This window comes from Chiloscyllium punctatum, chromosome 10 (assembly GCF_047496795.1).
Source record: "Chiloscyllium punctatum isolate Juve2018m chromosome 10, sChiPun1.3, whole genome shotgun sequence".
In the NCBI taxonomy this organism is placed as follows: domain Eukaryota; kingdom Metazoa; phylum Chordata; class Chondrichthyes; order Orectolobiformes; family Hemiscylliidae; genus Chiloscyllium; species Chiloscyllium punctatum.
Genome location: NC_092748.1, coordinates 79754612 through 79775315, shown reverse-complemented (window position 1 = coordinate 79775315; position 20704 = coordinate 79754612). Strand labels below are relative to the sequence as shown.

Below are 20704 nucleotides of genomic sequence, written 5' to 3'. Positions count from 1 at the left end.
TCTTTGTGAATTTTACAACTGACATGGATGAGGAAGTGGAAAAGTGGGTTAGTATGTTTGATGGAAGTTGGTGGAGTTGTAGATAGTGTTGCAATAAGATATTGACAGGATGCAGAGTTAAGCTAAAAAGTGGCAGATGTAGTTCAACCTGGAAAAGTGTGAAGAGATTCATTTTGGAAGGTCGAATTTGAATGCAGATTACAGGGTTAACGGCAGAGTTCTTGGCAGTATGGAGGAATAGAGGGATCTTGGGGTCCATGTCCATAGATGCCTCAAAGTTGACACCCAAGTTGATAGGGTTGTTAAAAAGGTGTAGGGTGTGTTGGCTTTCACTAGCAGGGGGATTGAGTTCAAGAGCCATGAGGTTATGCTGCAGCTTTATAGAGCACTGGTTAGACCACACTTGGAATATTGTGTTCAGTTCTGGTCGCCTCATTATGGGAAGGGTGTGGAAGCTTTGGAAAGGGTGCAGAGGAGATTTACCAGGATGCTGCCTGGACTAGAGGGCATGTCATTTGAAGAAAAGTTGAGGGAGCTTGGGTTTTTCTCATTGGAGCGAAAAAGGATGAGAGGCAACAGGATAGAGGTGTACAAGATGATGATGGGCATAGATAGAATGAATAGTCAGGGCCGAAATAGTTACCATGAGGGGGTATAATTTTGAGGTGACTGAATGAATGTTTAGGGGAGATGTCAGAGGCAGGTTCTTTGCACACAGAGTGGCAGGTGGTAGCAGAGTCAGATGGATTAGGGACATTTAAGCAATTCTTGGATAGGCATATGGATGATAATAAAATGAAGAGTATGTAGGTTAATTTGATCTTAGAATAGGATAAAAGGTCAGAACAACATTAAGGGCTGAAGGGCCTGTACTGTACTATTCTATGTTCTATGTACACCAAAACATACATCCTGTTACTTCCGTAACAGGAGTTATATTGATATTATGATTTAAGATCATCAAAATTCTAGAAATTCAGTGGTCAGGAGTTATGTTAATCTATGTCAAAGATATATTGCAAGAAATTTAATCTTGCAAATTAGATTTATTTCTGAAAATGATGCTTTACTGCGTACAAATAATTCAATCCCGATGTGATGATTGTAGAATGTAACCAATAAGTGACAAAAAGTGTGGCATGAGAAAAACCCAGCAGGTCAGGCAGCATTCGAGGAGGAGGAAAGTCAACATTTCAGGCATAAGCTCTTCGTCACATTTCTGGTGAAGGGCGTATACCTGAAACATTGGCTCTCCTGCTCCTTGGATGCTGGCTGACCTCCTGTGCCTTTCCAGCACCACATGTTTTGACATTGATCTCCAGCACCTGCAGTCCTCACTTTCTCCTGTAACCAATAAAATGGTCAAGTGAAGACTTGTATTTTAACATGACTTTCTTTCATCTTGCTAAGCTCATTGCTTCATCAAGGCATAGGGTTCAATCTATTGAATAGGCTGACACCATATTAGTTCATGTTATATTGTTAGAGTGGGTGACTAAATATTTGAGCAACAGGAATCTGGAGCCTGCAGCAGAGAGTCAACTAACGGAAAGAGTTTGGATTCTGCTTCTCTTATTAATAGGCATCTTCAGTTCTTGGTTTGAAGAGTTTTTTGTGTGAAGTGCTGAATGATTTTCAATGTGCAGCTCTGGGAAATGGTATTCAAGTATTTTAAAAAAGAACACTCTGATCTTAGAATTTTTGTTCTACCAAATAACTTGAATTCTCCATCAGTACTTTTTTGTTGTTGCATGTAAACAGAGGTGACCAAATTGCAATTGAGATAGAAGAAAATAATAAATGATCACCAATTTGGCACAATGAACTGAAAAATAGAAGGATCATTATGTGTCTTTACCTACTTAATGGCACATCAGTCTGAATGTTACTGAATATGCCTATTGGCATTTATTTAGAAGACTAAAATGACAGTTCTCAATGGTTGTCCTTGTCAGGATATCACTGTTATTATAAATTTAAACAAACCTATAGAAAAGATTTTTGAGAAAATTTGGTGCTTATTTTTGAATGTCTTGTATTCTTTTCTAATTCTTCTTTATTATAGTTTTAAGAATTTATTTCTGTGAGTAGTTGATACAATGCTATGCAGTATTCTACTAAACTGGATTTATTACTGGGCTAGTAAATCAAAGAAATGGACTACTAATCTACATATTTGAATTCAGATTGTAACTGATACATTTAAATTCAGTTGATTAAGCGTAGTATATGGTGTGCATTTTTCTCTGACAGGGTGTTTTCCCTGACAAAGCAATGTTTACTTTATTTCCTGTAACATAAGAAATTGATCATGGTTATTATCTGTTGGATTCTTCAATACAACATTTATGACTTCTAATTATTATGTACAAAGTTTACATTCCTCAGACATATAAGCATGTTGGCTAATAGTAAATGATTAGTTTACAACAGAGGAGCATGCTTCCAGTCCAATGACATGCTTCAATTAATCTGAGGTAAACTGAAATATGAAATCTCAAGTCTCGTGATACAGTGATGATGTTATAGCCATGTCTCTTAAAGGTATACTTGACATACTAGCTATGAAACATAACACTACAATGGAATTTTTTTATTTTAACAGCTAGTAATAATGACCATGAAGCTACAAGATTGTTGCTATAAAAAAAATTATGTGCCTCATAAACATCTTTTAGGAAAGGAAATAAGCTAATTTTACCTGGCTTGTTCTTCATGTAACTCCAGACCTACAGCAGCACTTTTGGTTCTTAACTGTCCTCTGAAGTGGCCTAGAATATCATTCTTTTGTATGCAAGAAGCTGACTCACCATAAATGCAATGTGTGATGGGCAATAAATGTTGGTTTTGCCAGTGATGTGCACATACCATGAATGATTTTTTTTTGAAAAAGCACATTATGCAAATCCAGATGAGGGCTAAAACAAGGAGAACCAGAGATTACAAACCTACCCTTGAAATTACATCTCCAGAAAACAGCATATTGCACTCAAAGTAGAATTCTCTGAGGGGGCTGGAAAAGAGGCAGAGAGCAAATTTTCCAAAATCTACAATATAGCCTCGAACCAAACAAATGTTCTATGATCAATGTGTATTGCCTAGTATTCCGTATTGTTTTCAGTTAATTATGCTTTCCCCTATCGTCAATAACCTGAAAAGATTATGGACCTTCTTCTGGCACTGGTCCCAAATGCACAGAAAGATGGGAATTGGATTCACATGAGTTATTATCTCTGTCCCTTCTTGCTGGCCTACTCTTCCTAAAGTCATGAGATGTTCATTGCTGAGGAAAGCCTCTATTCTTTTAAATGACATCTTGCATGACAATGTTTCTGATTCTCAGAATAATATGCCTTTCTCTTTCTTCTTGCATTTCTTGCTAATGTTTTTTATTCCATTTGTTTTCATGTTAACAGTGTTCCCTTTCCATAAATGCCCAACATCAAATGAGAATCCAATCACAGTTCTTTTCTCTACCAGGAAATTCCATTATTATGACAGTCAGACTGTCCCAAAAATATATAATTTGCCATAAGTTGACCACAAATATAAATGCTTTTTTTCCTACACTACCGTCTTCCACTTTGTCATACTTGGAACAGCTAAACTGAGGGACTTGCAGGAGGACAGTGATTTCACAGAAGGAAAACTAGTGGCAAACTTATGAATGATGCATACTGGTCCATCTTAACTTATATACATCAAAGTGAAGGCCCAACACAGCCACTATTCATTTCCAAGTATTATATTCTTTTTACTAATATTTTTCCCCCTCTGGGATGGACAACCAGTTGATGTTAACTGGAGTTGCATGATCAATTTAAACATCAATCCAGTCAGAATTATGGCTCCAATGTGACCCTTAATATTTTAAATTGCTGCGTTAATCCTGATGAGCATGGTTAATTTTGAATATAAATGATTTAAAAAAAGCTTCCAATTAACAGAAATAGCTTCAATATTTGAGGTTAAACCTTGTCCATTGTTTACTTAAGTATAATTCTTTTGAATTTCTAGTTGACAATCTTAGCTTCTCAGTAAATCAGAAGTATCATACTTTACTTATCTAAATTCATGGGTTTAAACTGCAGCAGTGAATTGGGTAATAGCACAGCCATTCAGTGAGTTTTAATTGCTCAGTGTTGAGCATTCATCTCTCTAGTCACAGCTTTAAATCATGATGGAAACTATGGGCTGGTAGGAAGTTATGTGCAATTACACTTTAATTGCTTAGTGGTGAGGAATTGCCTGAGTTTAACTGACAGCTGAGAAGCCCAAGGGGCAAACAACATGCCACCTTTAATTTAGTTTTGAAGAATCTCACTCAGGCATACTCCACAAATGGACATGTCTGAAATGTCTCATGATGAACTACAGTTTTTACAGTACAGAACTTTACATCATGAAGGGAAACTTGGTTCTGTACCTTCCATGTTTTAGACACTAATCCATTCCTCACAAAATTTGATACACAAATAAAACACAGGAGCCATGCAGATGTCTTCAAGTTTCAGTGTGAAAAATGCTTCAGGACAAGCTACTGAGATGGAATTGAATGAAGGAATAAATAAATTACGTGTCCTCTCTTATGTGAAGATTTGATAACCTATTATCTGCAGAATGACAATGTATGATTTATGAAGAGTAGATGGTACAATGTTGATAGTACCATATGTTGGTGGTTGAGTAGCTGATTTTTGAGATTCTTGACTTTTCAACTTGTTTGGAATTATTTTGTCCTGGGTTGTTTCAACAATAGCTGGCTGGCAATACTCAGCATGAGAGAATGTGTTTTGCCTTTCTTTTCCCACAGTTGAAGGGGTGTTCACAAACTATAACTTTCACAACACATTAATTCACACAATAGCATGTTAGGTTCCTGACACAGCCAAGCCAGAAATTTCAGTAAGTTTCTAACCCCATTTCTCTGTGTATCCTTGAAAGATTGGAAACTAGCCTGAAAATTAATGCAAGTTAATTACTCCCCTAAAGACACTGTAAAAGGTTCAACACTAACAGAATGTTGAAAAAGAGTGAACTGATGCAGGAGGCAGTTTTCTCAAGGTAGCTTTTATTTTTTATTTTGTTCTCTCTAATTTCTCTCCAGTTATCAAAATGTTGAATGTTCTGAGAAAAAGAAGCTCAGTCAATAAGAAATAAGCACATATCTTCAGAAGACTTCTGTAATTGTTAGTATTAATTGGTGACTTGGAATTCAAGCAATGTATTCAGTTCTATATGCCTAAAATATCACTCAACATTTAAGGATTTCATGTAGGCCTGTCATTCATTGTTGAAACAGTTATCAAAGTAGAAAATTGGAAATCTGGCATTTTTAAAAAAGTCATCCCTGGACTCTGTTCATTTGTAGGTATGTGAATGAGGTCTTGTGTTCAAAGAAGATTGGGCTTACATTGCCATGTAATAATTAGATTGATGTTACTTAGATTGCTATGTTGTTTATGTGTGTTGTGCTAAAGTTGCATTTTTAAAAATATATGTTTTTTTTAATTTGAGTTCTAAATTTAAGTTTCAAGACTGGTTGTTCATAAAGTCTGGTTAGAAACAATTAGGAACATTTGAGAGTCATTTCACTGTGTTGCAAATCCAGTGACAGTGAAGCTGTTTGATTTACTTTGCTATCCCTATGTCATAAGTTTAATTTTAAGTTTATACTGTTGTTGATGATGGTGAAATCTTCTTTTCTGCTGGATATCACTTCTGCAAAGTTGCAGGCGCACACTCACAAGACTTCAAAGTTTGTGAGAAGATTTGTAGCTCGGGTGCTCGTTGTTGTGGTTCTGTTCGCCGAGCTGGGAATTTGTGTTGCAGACATTTCGTCCCCTGTCTAGGTGACCTCCTCAGTGCTTGGGACCCTCCTGTGAAGCGCTTCTGTGATCTTTCCTCCGGCATTTGTAGTGGTTTGAATCTGACGCTTCCGGTTGTCAGTTCCAGCTGTCTGTTGCAGTGGTCGGTATATAGGGTCCAGGTCGATGTGCTTATTGATTGAATCTGTGGATGAGTGCCATGCCTCTAGGAATTCCCTGACTGTTCTCTGTTTGGCTTGTCCTATAATAGTCGTGTTGTCCCAGTCGAATTCATGTTGCTTGTCATCTGCATGTGTGGCTACTAAGGATAGCTGGTCATGTCGTTTCATGACTAGTTGGTGTTCATGGATGCGGATCGTTAGCTGTCTTCCTGTTTGTCCTATGTAGTGTTTTGTGCAGTCCATGCACAATCACAAGACTATGGAAGTGGCACTGCGACCTACAGAAAGGAAGAAACCTTGCCACAGGAGTAGTAGGTAAATCATTATTTGTTCAGTTTAAAGGTAGTCTTCAAGATCATCCTTGTTCTTCTCATCCTTGGTCTTTCTTTGTTGTAGTAGCAATTGGTGGTACATCTAATGAACCTTTTCTGGGAGGTTAAAGTCCTCCATGTTTCCAAGCCAGTGCTTTAACTTTTCTCCTGTTTTAAATGAACAGAAGAAGAAGAAGAAAATAAGATGTCAGTTCATTACCTTCTTCCCTGAGTTTTTGATCCATTACATTAAGATTTGTCTTTTGAACCAGTTCTTCTTTTAGCCAGCTTCACTGCTTTGCCCACAAGCCAATACCTGTGGCACTGCCCACATACCAGCTGATGCATGAGCCTAGCATCCCAGGCTGTCAATTTGTCTGCATTGACAAGTTGAAAATAATGGAGTGCATATATCTCACCCTTCCTTAAAATAAGCTGAGAATACTGTTGCAGATAATCTCCTTTGGTGAAATAGACTTTGTTGGGGGTGTTGGAAGTAGAAAGATTTGGGAGTGTTGTAGCATAAGGGGTTAAAATCTAGTATGTAGTAGCTCAGTTACATCAATGATGCCAGATTGCATGGAACTCGGAACTGATAAAAGAATGTTCTAAGGAAATTGTGCTGTATCATACCACTTTTATATAGTGAATAAATGTCCATGTTTATGCACCAGCATGGTGTCCAACCTTCATATCTCAAGCACCTATACCTGCTTGTGATATTTATATAGATACAGATGTTGCTGTATGTTGCCATGGTGCTGGGTTTGAAATTGTAAGGGAACACAGGAAGCCATTGTAACATCACGTTCCAAGCTTTCATAACATATCACTAAATATCAAAAGCAGGTTAATCTGCCAGGGTTTGGGAGGGAGAGAACAATTAGAGGCCAAAAGTCTCTATGGCTCACCACACAGGACTGTGAGTAGAAGCTCATTTCAGATTAAAAATGCTACATTTATTGCGAGTTATAACGAAGCTGAAAAATGTACCTGGCTTGTGGTACAGGAAAGACTTGAAGTTCTTTTTCAACTTGAAGGATAGTTCTGGGGTTTGACATTACCAGGCTGAGAAATCAAAAGAACAAATATACACCTTTAGGACCGTAGGATCTTTTTGGACTGATTTCATGAGAATTGAATGTTTACCTAAAGGAGATTGTCATATATATGAACTGTGTTCCTTCAGTTATCGGAAAATGAAAAAGTGGCATGTTTCTGTGATCTAAAGTATAAGCTGTCAACAGAGTATTCAGTCAATAGATATTTTTAGATTTCTGTTATAGTTAATGTCTTAACTTGTGAAATCTTCTTGTGTCATTGTTTCAGTTATTAACTGAATGTTCAAAGCTTGTTTTCAAAGTTGTTGATCTTGAAGGAGGTTTTATTAATGTGACAAATTGCTTAAAGGACAGGCACACCTCCCACACTCAAAACTCACCAGTGTGATTTAGCGGGGATCTAGAATGACTTGCAATTGAGGTGCTGGATTATTTCGTTGAGCAGCTGAAGCGAATACACTTAGTTTGGAAACTTCTGATAATTGTCTAACATTTCAGTGGAGAGATTGGGCTAATGTTGAAATGAATTCCTGCATCAAAGCAAGTTGCTTCCAGAAATGGGTAGCCTGAAAGCCTTCCTCTTGGAATGGTACATGACATGAAGAACAAAGAAAGGCTGTGTGGAGCAGAACATTTTGCTAAAACAGGGAGGAGGTAGGGAAGAAGGGCTATGTTCAAACAGAGTCTTTAGGGAAGAATTCTTTGAGCTAAGCTTCTGTGAAGATCAATACATGTCCTATGTTCACTAAAGAAGTTGTGACAGAAAGTGAGCAATTACTGCAAACAGAACTGCAGTGTCAAAGGAGGGCATGGACCACACTTGCTGTGGCTGTCAAGCTGGCAGCAATTCAAATGTTTTACGAGCCTGGCTGCTTCCACTTGATTGTTGGAAGTATAAAACAACCTCTCAAAATTTATAGTACCCTGCTACATACATTGCTACATAAAGGAGATCTCTGAGCCTCTTGATTGAAAGGTAGAATATTTCATCTCATTCTAGCTTTCAGGAAATGAGAAGATGGACCAAGCACAAGGGTTTACTCAGATTGCAGGGTTCCTTAATGCCATCATGGTGCCATTGACTCTCTGCTTATTTCTCTTTTGCTTGTGTTTTGTGAACTTGATTATTTTTCAACTCAAATGTGATTTCAGTCCCTCAATGTGCAATTGGCACTTGATCACAAATAATGCATCACCCAGAAAGTATGTCCATTTTTTCTGGTGATAGTAATCATTCCTTCATTCTCTCCAGTGACGCTAGCACTATCTCCTTCATAAGGTTTCAATCATACAGGTGTCATTGTTCTCAACCAAGATTTGCCACAGTCACTATCTGCCAGCTTTCCTTCAGCTATGCAAAATGTGGGTTAGCAACACATGCAATTACAAATCTGTTAGGAGTTTTTTTTACAATCTCCCAGTAAGCAGTCAACATCCAGTAATTGACAATTTCATTGGCTACAGCATAAATTGCTCCCTGCAATGATTTTATGCATTTACTTTCAAATTGATCAGGATATTTTATTGACAGCTTTATTATGTCCTACCCAAATCAATTTAGATCAGATTTGTCTAATGTGTTGTCTATTTCTTTCTTCAATCCACAATGCTCTACAGCCACTTTAATGCTGTCTCTCTGTTTTCCACTTCCTTCTATCATTTTTTCCATCCCTTTTGGATGCTGCAGATGTCCTTAGGTCATTATCAAAGGCAGCTTCTGAGAAGATTAAAGAATTGGAGTTCCCAAATTGTTGCCTTTTACATAACATGCTATTGCTTAATGACTTCAAGTCAAAGTTTAACTGATAAAACAAATTTTAAAAAAAGGTTCTTGTGAAGTCAGTTTCTCTGCAATTTAAAAGATACAACTTCTGATGTTTGTAATCACTGTCAATTTGTGTCAGTTTCTTAAGGATTCCAGCAAGTTCACTTTAGCCAACTGAATGAACATTTTTTAACCAAGTTCAGCAAGTGGTTTTACCATGATTTGGAGGCCGGAACCAGATGAAAAGTACAAAAGATGTGACCCATTTTGATTGAGAACAATGACTACTATTGGGGTTCTGTTTTGAAAATGTCTTTGTTTTTTTGAAAAGACTATGAATAATTCAGAGTTATTTGAAGAGTGATGTTTAAGATTTTGAGATTAAAATCCTGAATCTAAGAAAAGTAAACTACAGTGGATTGAGACACGAGCTGACTATAATAAATTGGGGAATGTTCCTTCTAAGGATGACAGCGAATTGGCAATGGCAAGTATTTAAAGAGCACCTTGACGGTCCAAACAACATTTCTTCCCTGTCTGGCACAAAAATAAAATGGGACATGGCCCAACTATAGCTAAAAAAGGAAATTAGAGATAGAAGCAGATCCATGGAAGGGCATACAAATTGACCATAAAAACCGCAGACCTGAGGATTGGGAGCATTTTAGATTTCAGGAGTGGGAAGACAAAGGTATTGATTAAGTGGGGAAAAATAATGTTTGAGAGTAAGCTTGCTGGTACATGCAAACTGATTATAAACGCTTCCGTAAGTATGTGAAGAAAAAAGATTACTTAAGACAAATGCAGAACACTTATATTCAGGAACACAGGAAATCGTAATGGTTAACAAAGTGATTGAAGAGTAATTAAATACATATTTTTGAGTTTGTCTTCACAAAGGAGATCATAAATAATGTCCAAAAATGCTGGGGATCACAAGGTCAAGTGAGAGGGGGAATCTGAAGGAAATCAGTATTAGTAGGGAAATGTTGTTGATGAAATTAATGTTGTTGATGAAGGCCCAGAAATCCTTTGAGCCTGATATTCTAAATCCAAGAGTTCTTGAAGAAGTGACTCCTGAAATAATGAATACATTGATGGTCAACTTTCAAGATTCTATATTGTCTGAAACATTTCCTATGAATCAAAGCATACTAATGCAACCTCACTATTTAAAACGGAGATTGAAGGAAAATAAGGAATCATAAACCAGTTACCTGACATTGGCAGTAGGGTAAATGCTGGGTTACATTATAAAATATTTATTATGAGAGCACTTGAAAAACAGTGACAGTACTGGATAGAGTTAGCATGCGTTTATGAAAGGTAGATCATGTTTGACAAATCTGCTGAACATTTTTGTGAGTATAACTAGTAGAGATAATAAAGGGGAGCTAGTGGATGTGATTCACTTGAACTTGCAGAAGTCTAGGAATAGGGTAGTGAACTGGCATTTCTTTGACATTTGTCTTCACCCTTTTCCCTCAGTTCCCTAATGCATATTGGGGTTCCCTTGTCCTCAATTTCCACACACCCAGCCTCTATAATCCAAGAGTCAATGTCCGCTATTTCTGTCACCTCCAGTGGATGCCACCATCAAACACCTCCTCCTCTTCCCCTGAATTGTCAGCTTTCCACAGAAACCGTTCCTAATGACACCTATGTGGTGAAGCAATTACTTATTTTGAGTACTTTCAATCTAGTCTACTGTTATTACCACCCAAGAGTGCAGTCTCCACTATATTGCTGAGACCAAATGGAGATTGGGTGACTGCTTTGTGGAATACATTGACTTTATCTGCAAAAATAAGCCTGACCTTCTAGTCACTAGCCATACATTGAGAGAAAAAGAAAAGATTGAAAATGGGTGATTAATTCAAGATGGAGGATTGCATGTAATAATAAGGTCAGAATCTGATGGATCTGAAATTTCCATGGATTTTTATCTGCAGGGATGGCCTTAAAACCACACAAAAGAATTAGCAATCCCTTAATCTTTTGTTCTGGGGCATCTTTACCATCTATTCCACTTGCTCTCCTCCCCATTTCTTCTATAGCAATAAGCCTTTCACTTTTCTAGTCCTTTCAGATTCAAAAAAGAGTCATTAAAACACTCACGCTGTTTCTCTCTGCACTGATGGTACCAAACCTACCAAATTTCTTAAACCACTTGTGGTTTAATTTCAGACCTCCTGCATTCAAATTATTTTGCTTTCATGAGAATGGAATCTGCTCAGCAGGTGTTGTTTCCAAGACTATCAACAAGAATATGAACTTGTTTTATTTTGACAAATGTTAGTTTTTAAGATATTACTTGTCTAAATGGATATTCAAGTAAAACGTGTTTATTTGACAGATTTGTCAGCTGTTAAGATTATAGTTTTATTTTGATGAGAATTCATGTTTGTTCATTTTGACAACTTTATGAGCTTCTCAAAGACATTCCAGATGTCATTCTAGGAACGGTGAATTATGTTTATAAAGAAGACTGGGTGAATTGGTTGAACTAGAAGGGTGTTAGGCACTGAGAGTATAAGGGACATTAGACGAGGATTAAGGTTGAAAAGAGGATGTGTAGTTTAGAGGACAAAACAGGGGTTATTGGTGAAGGTTAAGTGGGGGTGGGAGTAAAGGTTAAGGGGGCTTCACTCTGATCCCATAACTGGCCCAATATTCCAGCAAATGATAAAGGACATTTTACCTTGTCTTTCCTTATAATTCTCATGCCAATTTAAGAGTGACCCAAGATGAGAGCAGGAAAGCTAAGAAAAACAAACAGCAAGAGAATGACAAGATAATTTAATAGATACATACAACACAAAAATATAATAGCAGGTTTTGAATTTACTGCTTGATATCAAATGGAAATCTTTGAATAATACATAATTTGTAAAAATCTAGAGCAGTGAGAGATTGAACAAATTGAGGAGATAAAGTATTGTTTAAAAAGTCAATCTAGAATGACAAAGTAGTCATGATTTGGAGATGCCAGTGTTGGACTGGAGTGTACAAAGTTAAAAATCACACAACACCAGGTTATAGTCCAACAGGTTTAATTGGAAGCACACTAGCTTTCGGAGCAATGCTCCTTCATCAGGTGATTGTAGGAGCGTCGCTCCGAAAGCTAGTGTGCTTCCAATTAAACCTGTTGGACTATAACCTGGTGTTGTGTGATCTTTAACCTAGAATGACAAAGTATGTGATGGAGACTATGTGATGTCTGGCTGAGACAAATATTTATATTTAATAAGCTAACATAAGTATAATATTTTTTGTCAATAAGCTATAATACTTTATTCACCTATTACAGTAGAGAGCCAGATAATACAATCTACATTCACACAATGTTGGGTCAAGAATGATAGCAATGGTAATCTTTAAGGATGACAAGACATTTTGAATGTCATGAAGCAAAATGTTATTGTGAATTTAACAGTAGCAAGATCAATGTAACTGAGGACAAAGTCAAGAATATATCTGTACCAAAGTTCAAAATAGTATACTATACAAGCAGGATGTACAAGTAAATATGACCAGAGTGATGCTGGCTTCCAGAAAGCACCAAAGAGACTGCTAAAATTTTGTTTTAATTGTTCATGGGATGTTGGTGTTTCTGGATAGGCCAGCATTGATTACACATCTCTAATTGTTCTACATAAGATGGTGATGAGTTCTTGAACTGCAGAAGTCCTTGGAATCTAGCAATATCTACAGAACTGTTAGGAATGGTTTTTCAGGAGATTGGCACAATAACTATGATGGACTGGCAATATACTCAAAGTCAAGATTATGTGTAGCTTGGAGGTGAACATAAATGTGGTGGTGCATCCTTGCTTCTGCTGACTTGTCCTTCAAGGTGGTAGAGGTTCGAGCTTAAAAGCTGCTGTTGAAAGAACTTTGCTGAGTTATTGCACTGCATCTTGTAAATGATACATAACATTGTCACTGTGCATCAATGTTGAAGGAGATGAATGTGGAAGCTGATGGATGAGCTGCCATATCCTTGTCTCAGATAGTATTGAACTTCTGGGGTGTTTTAGCACTTGATTCATTCAGGCAAATGGAAAGTATTCCATTGCATACAATCCTTGTGCCTTGCAGATTTTTAGGTAGAAGTGAGGACTGCAAATGCTGGAAACCAGAGTTTGTGGACTTCATCAGTTTCCTCATTTCCCCTCCCCCCAACCTTACCCCAGTTCAGCACTGTCCTCATGACCTGTCCTACCTGCCAATCTCCCTTCCCAACTCCACCCTCCTCTCTGACATTTCATCTACAGCCCCACCCCCATTCACCTATTGTACTCTTTGCTACTTTCTCCCCAGCCGGCTCCCCCCACCCTCCCTCACCCCCCTTTATCTCTTCACCCTGGAGGCTCCCTGCCTCCATTCCTGATGAAGGGCTTTTGCCCAAAATGTTGAATTTCCTGCCCCTCGGATGCTGCCTGACCTGCTGTGCTTTTCCAGCACTACTCTAATCTAAACTCTTGCGGATTATTGACAAGCTTTGGGGAGACAGGAGGTGAGTTACTGTCTGCAGAAGTTTTGACATCTGACACACTTTTGTTGTCATATAATTTACATGGCAGTCCAGTTCAGTTTGTGGTCAATGGTAATCCTTAGGATGTTGAGAATGGGGGATTCAGTGACATTAATGCCATTGAACTTCAGTTTGTCACATGAATCATTTAGCATTAACTAAAAATATTTATTCAAAGCAAATAGGAGGATTTGTGATAACATTTCCATTTCCAGCTGATTCCAGTAAATTCCACCAAAGCAATTATTTAGTGACCAAGAGTAGAACTTAGATGCAGCTTGGTTGCTGTAGTTTAGATTAGAGGCAAAAAATACTAGAGTTGTAGATTCATATAACATGGAAACAGACCCTTTGGTCCAACGAGTTTACAAACTAAACTAGTCTCATTTGTCTGCATTTAACCCATATCCTGCTAACCCTTTTCTATTCATGTACCTGTCCAAATGTCTTTCAAATATTGTAACTGAACTTGCATCAATCACTTCCTCTGGCAGTTCATTTCAACTACAAACCAACTTCTGCATGAAAAAGTAGCCACTCAGGTCACTTTTAAATCATTCTCCTCTCACCTTAACATTTTTCCCACTAGTTTTGAACTCCCCTACCCTTTACTATTCACATTATCTATATCCTTCATGATTTTATAAACCTCTGTTAACCTCCTATGCACCAGTGAAAAAAGTCCCAGCCTACCTAGTCTCTCCTTATAACTCAACCCTCCAGTCCCAATAACATCCACGTAAATCTTTTCTGCACCATCTCAAATTTAATAATATCCTTCCTATTGCAAGGTGACCAGAACCTTACACATATTCCAAAAGTGGTCTAACCAATGTCTTGTACAACCACAACATGACATCCCAACTCCTGTACTCAGTGCTCTGAGAAATGAACTAGGCAGAAGAGGATACTGCAGATGCTGGAAATCCTGATGAAGGACTTTTGCCTGAAACATCAATTTTCCTGCTCCTCGGATGCTGCCTGATCTGCTGTGCTTTTGCAGCATCATTCTAATCTAGACTCTGAGAAATGAAGGTAAGCATGTTTAATGGCTTCTTTCCCACGCTGGCCAGCTGTGATCAACTTTCAAGAAACGATACAGCTGAGTCCCTTGGCCTCTGTTTATCAGTCCCCAGAGTCTGACTACTGTCTATATGGATTTTAGCAAGGCCATTGACAAGGTTCCGCATGGTAGACTGGTTAGTAAAGTTAGGTCACATGGGATTCAGGGAGCGCTTGCTAATTGGATACAAAATTGGCTTGACAGTAGGAAACAGAGGATTGTGGTGGAGGATTATTGTTCATACTCTTTGGCAGTGACCAGCCGTGTTTGCAGGGATTGGTGCTGAATCCGTTGTTTGTCATTTAATGTTTTGGATGAGAATATAGGAAGCATGGTTAGTAAGTTTGCAGATGACAACAAAATTGGTGGAAGAGTGGACAGTGAATCAAGTTATTTAAGAATACAAAGGGATCTTGATTGATTGGGTCAGTGGGCCGATGAGTAGCAGATGAAGTTTAATTTAGATAAATGAAAGGTGTTGCTTTTTGGTAAAATGAACAAGGGTAGGAATTATTAATAAGCAGAGGATTTGTTACTTATTACATGGCTTTTCAATCCTAATAATCTGAAACAAAACCAGCTGGCTATTTGTTGGGGAATGGGACCAGGACAACAACAACACCTGCTACCTACTTCCAATCATATTGTGCTGCATTTGCATATACAGATTGATTGCTGTGTAGCCAGCATTAAATACTTGATCAGTGATAAGAATTGTTGGATTTGTATTTTGGAAGAGATGACACTAGTTCAATTCTGTATTGGAAAACAGAAGCAATATCAAAGAAAATACCAATGAGATCAATAAAGGCAGTAAGGTAAGTAATTGCAATTGAAAATATGATTTTTACTGCTGCAGCATTATGAATTTTATTCAGATAAATGCAAAATACTGTAGATGCTTGGAATGTGAAACAAATGTGGAGATTGTTGTGGAAACGCAGCAGACCTGGTGCCATCTGTGAAAGAGAGAATCAGAGTTAGTGCTTAAGTTTATTCTGAAGAAGAGTCACATCAGACTTAAAATGTTAAACCTGTTTCTTTTTCCACAGATGCTGCCAGACCTTTTGACTTTCTCCAGCATTCTTTACACTTGTCTAGTATATCATTCAATCAAATGGGTTATGGTGTCACATTCATAGCTGCGAATATACTCCACATTAAGCTAAAAACAAAGAGCAAAATATGGGAAAACGATGCAAAAGGTTAGTGAAGAGCAACTAGCTTTTTGACATATGACATAAGTAGGAAAAAGGTTTATAAGCCCAGTTGCATGATAGTTGAGAAAAGCAACACACATTTCTGAATATATCCAAAAGGCCATATGGAGGTATTGTTGTCATTCAGCTTGATACATAAGAACTAGGAGCAGGAGAAGGCAATTCAACTTTTCAAGCATACTTCAGCATTTGATATGATCATAGCTGATCTCATCTCAGTCACACCTCCACTTTCCTGCCCATTCCCCATGATCCTTTAACCCATTACTAATTACGAATCAGTCTATCTCCTCCTTAAATTAATCAATGTTAGTGTCCACTGCACTCTTTTTTTAGTGATTTCCACAGATTCACTACTGTTTGAGAGAAGTAACTTCACTTCATCTCTGCTTTAAATCTACTTTTCATATCTTAAAACTATGACGTCCCAATCTAGATTGCCTCAAAAGAGGAGACATCCTTTCTATGTTTACTTTGTCAATCCCTTTTAGCACCTCATATACCTTAATTAAATCTCCCCTCATTCTTCCAAACTCTAGACAGTAAAGGCTGAAACTATTCTATCTCTCTTCATCAGGCAAGCTTTTTGTCTCTGCAATCAATTTAGTGAATGTCCCTTGAACTGTTTCTAATACAATTACATTCCTCTTAAAGTAAGGACATCAAAACTGTAAGCAATACTCCAGGCATGGACTGCTATTACATTGTATAGTTGCAGGAACACTTCCATGCATGTATACTACTCTTCTGGCATTAAACGCTAAATTTCCATGCCTCTTCACAATACCTGATGTCATAGAGTCATAGAGATGCACAGCATGGAAACAGACCCTTCGGTTCAATCCATCCATGATGACTAGATATCTCAACTCAATCTAGTCCCACCTGCCAGCACCTGGCCCATATCTCTCCAAACCCTTCCTATTCATATACCCATCCAAATGCCTCTTAAATGTTGCATCCTCTGGCAGCTCATTCCACACACGTACCACCCTCGGCATGAAAAGGTTGCCCCTTAGGTCTCTTTTTTGATATCTTTCCCCTTTCACCCTAAACCTATGTCCTCTAGTTCTGGAGTCCCCGACCCCAGGGAAAAGGCTTTGTCTATTTATCCTATCTATGCCCCTCATAATTTTGTAAACCTCTATAAGGTCATCCCTCAGCCTCCAATGCTCCAGGAAAAACAGCTCAAGCCTGTTCAGCCTCTCCCTGTAGCTCAGATCCTCCAACCCTGGCAACATTCTTGTAAATCTTTTCTGAACCCTTTCAAGTTTCACAATATCTTTCCAATAAGAAGGAGACCAGAATTGCATGCAATATTCCAACAATGGCCTGTATAGCTGCAACATGACCTCCCAGCCCCTGTACTCAATACTCTGACCAATAAAGGAAAGCATACCAAACACCTTCTTCACTATCCTGTCTAACTGCGACTACACTTTCAAGGAGCTATGAACCTGCACTCCAAGGTCTCTTTGTTCAGCAACACTCCCTAGGACCTTACCATTAAGTGTATAAGTCCTGCTAAGATTTGCTTTCCCAAAATGCAGCACCTCGCATTTATTTGAATTAAACTCCATCTGCCACTTCTCAGCCCATTGACCCATCTGGTCAAGATCCTGTTGTAATCTGAGGTAACCCTCTTTGCTGTCCACTACACCTCCAATTTTGGTGTCATCTGCAAACTTACTAACTGTACCTCTTATACTCATTTCCAAATCATTTATGTAAATGACAAAAAGTAGAGGGCACAGCACTGATTCTTATGGCACTCCACTGGTCACAGGCCTCCAGTCTGAAAAACAACCCTTAACCACCACCCTCTGTCTTCTACCGTTGAGCTTGTTCTGTACCCAAATGGCTTGTTCTCCCTGTATTCCATGAGATCTAACCCTGATCACCAGTCTCCCATGGGGAACCTTGTTGAATGCCTTACTGAAGTCCGTATAGATCACATCTACTGCTCTGCCCTCATCAATCTTCTTTGTTACTTCATCAAAAAACTCAATCAAGTTTGTGAGACATTATTTCCCACCCACAAAGCCATGTTGACTATCCCAGATCAGTCCTTGCCTTTCCAAATACATATACATCCTGTCCTTCAGGATTCCCTCCAACACCTTGCCCACCACTGAGGTCAGGCTCACCGGTCTATAGTTCCCTGGCTTGTCTTTACCGCCCTTCTTAAACAGTGGCACCACGTTTGCCAAACGCCAGTCTTCCAGCACCTCTTCTGTGACTATTGATGATGCAAATATCTCAGCAAGAGGCCCAGCAATCACTTCTCTAGCTTCCCATAGAGTTCTCGGGTACACCTGATCAGGTCCTGGGGATTTATCTACTTTTAACCATTTCAAGACATCCAGCACTTCCTCCTCTGTAATCTGGACATTTTGCAAGATGTCACCATCTATTTCCTGACAACCTATATCCTCCATATCCTTTTCCACAGTAAATACTGATGCAAAATATTCATTTAGTATCTCCCCCGTTTTCTGTGGCTCCACACAAATGCCACCTTGCTGATCTTTGAGGTTCCCTATTCTCTCCCTAGTTACCCTTTTGTCCTTAATATATTTGTAAAAACTCATTGGATTCTCCTTAATTCTATTTGCCAAAGCTATCTCATTTCCCCATTTTGCCCTCCTGATTTCCCTGTTAAGTATACTTACCTACATACAAGGTTTCCTTTTTAATACTCATAGAACCTTTTGCAATCTGTTTCTATACCTTGCACTAATTTTATTTATCATTTACCTTTGCTCATTTTATGACTTTTTGAATAACCCTTTGTTGATCTTTAAAGGTTTCCCAATTTTCCAGCCAATCACTCACCTTTACAATATGTAATGTCTTAGTTTTTGTTTTTAACTTCTTTGCTTAATCATGGATGTGTTTCCTCTTCTTACTGCCTTTTTTTTCTGGGATATATTTCATTTGGAAACAATTGAGTGCCTCCTTAAGCACCTGCCACTGCTCATCAACAGTCCTATCTTTTAATGTCCCTGCCCAATCTGCTAGGACTACGGCCAGATCTGTCTGCACACCTTTGCAAATACCTTTGTTTAACACCAGAACACTAGTGTGGGACTCCAGGTTTTCACCCATCATCAACCTTTGAAACTCTAGTATGCTATGATCATTCTTCTTTCGAGGATCCTTTATTATGTGATCATTTATCCCATCTCATTACACAACACTAAATCCAGAACAGTCTGCTCCATGATTAGTTCCCTAACATATTGCTGCAAGGAGCAATCTCTAATAAATTCAATGAACTCTCCCTTGAGGTCACTATTGCCAGCTTGATTAATGCATTCTGTAACCGTATTAATGTCATGATTATTGCTGTAGCTTTTTATACAAATCCTACCCCCCCAACTCATATTTTGTGGTTGCTACTGTGTCCCACTATGGGACTGCTGTTTGGGGATTTAGGGATCACACATTTCCATTGCTTATTTCTATCCAGACTGACTCTATGTCCTGATTTCCAGTGCTGACATAATTTCTCACTGCAGCACTGATCTCTCCCTTTACTAATAAAGCTACACCATTTCCTTTTCCTTCCTGTCTTTTCATCTAAAAAGACAGAGTAACCTTTGAAATTCAATTCCCAAACTTGGTCTCCTTGCAAGCACGTCTCAGTAACTGTCACCAAATCATACTAGATTAGATTACTTACAGTATGGAAACAGGCCCTTCGGCCCAACAAGTCCACACTGACCCTCCAAAGAGCAACCTGCTCTGACCTATTCCCCTACGTTTACTCCTTCACCTAACACTACGGGCAATTTAGCATGGCCAATTCACCTAACCTGCACATTTTTGGACTGTGGGAGGAAACCGGACCACCCAGAGGAAACCCACCCGGACACGGGAGAATGTGCAAACTCCACACAGACAGTTGCAGGAGGCAGGAATTGAACCCGAGTCTCTGGAGCTGTGAGGCAGCAGTGCTAACCACTGTGCCACCATGCCATCCATGCCACTAATTTGCCTTTATTTACACTCTTATTTTATTCATTATTTTTATTCTGAATGCTTCAGTATTAGTGCCAATATCCCATGAATTCAAATCCATTTCTCCCACACCAATGTTTGAACCATGCACTTGCCCATTTTACTTATTGAGCTTTTGTCAATTAACCCATTCTCAGGTAGTAATCTAGAAATTTCTATTTGTATTAGTTCTGCTTTTAAAATACCAAATATACTTGTGTAACAGTCTAATTTATGAGACTATTTTAAAGGTTCAATTGTCAGGTCGACTGTTACACGGGCACTAGTTTTGAGGGGCTGAAATTCATGCTGCTGTTCAAAATACCATATTATTAGCAGAAGTCAATTTGATCACTCAACTAATCCCAGGTAAAGAAGAAAAACACAATGAATTACAATAAAGGGAATTACAGGATAGAAGCGAGAGAAACAAGAATGAATTATTGATAGTAAATTTTATTTATACATAATGGCATGAAAATTTAACATGCCAAAGAATCATTGAAATCCTGCAAAATCACACTGTTCAACATTGTTATGGCTTGGTATAATGGGACACTTAGATTAAACATTTATTAAATTCTGAAAGTGTAAGTGTCTTGAACATTCCCACCAAATTCTTCCATTTCCCTCCCATTTACTCTCATATGTAACTTCAGCAACATTAACAAATTTGTCAAAGAATTAAAGATATACATAGCTCATATATCTTACTTTTATTCAGACATAATGGCACAATTAAAATGATTAACTTTT

At 38.2% G+C, this 20704-nt stretch overlaps 1 protein-coding gene across 2 annotated transcripts in view; it reads left to right on the top strand.

Moving 5' to 3' along the window:
• Window positions 1-20704, top strand: part of LOC140482332 (inactive dipeptidyl peptidase 10-like) — a 1704473-nt gene that overhangs the window by 587572 nt on the left and 1096197 nt on the right. The window lies entirely within an intron of this gene.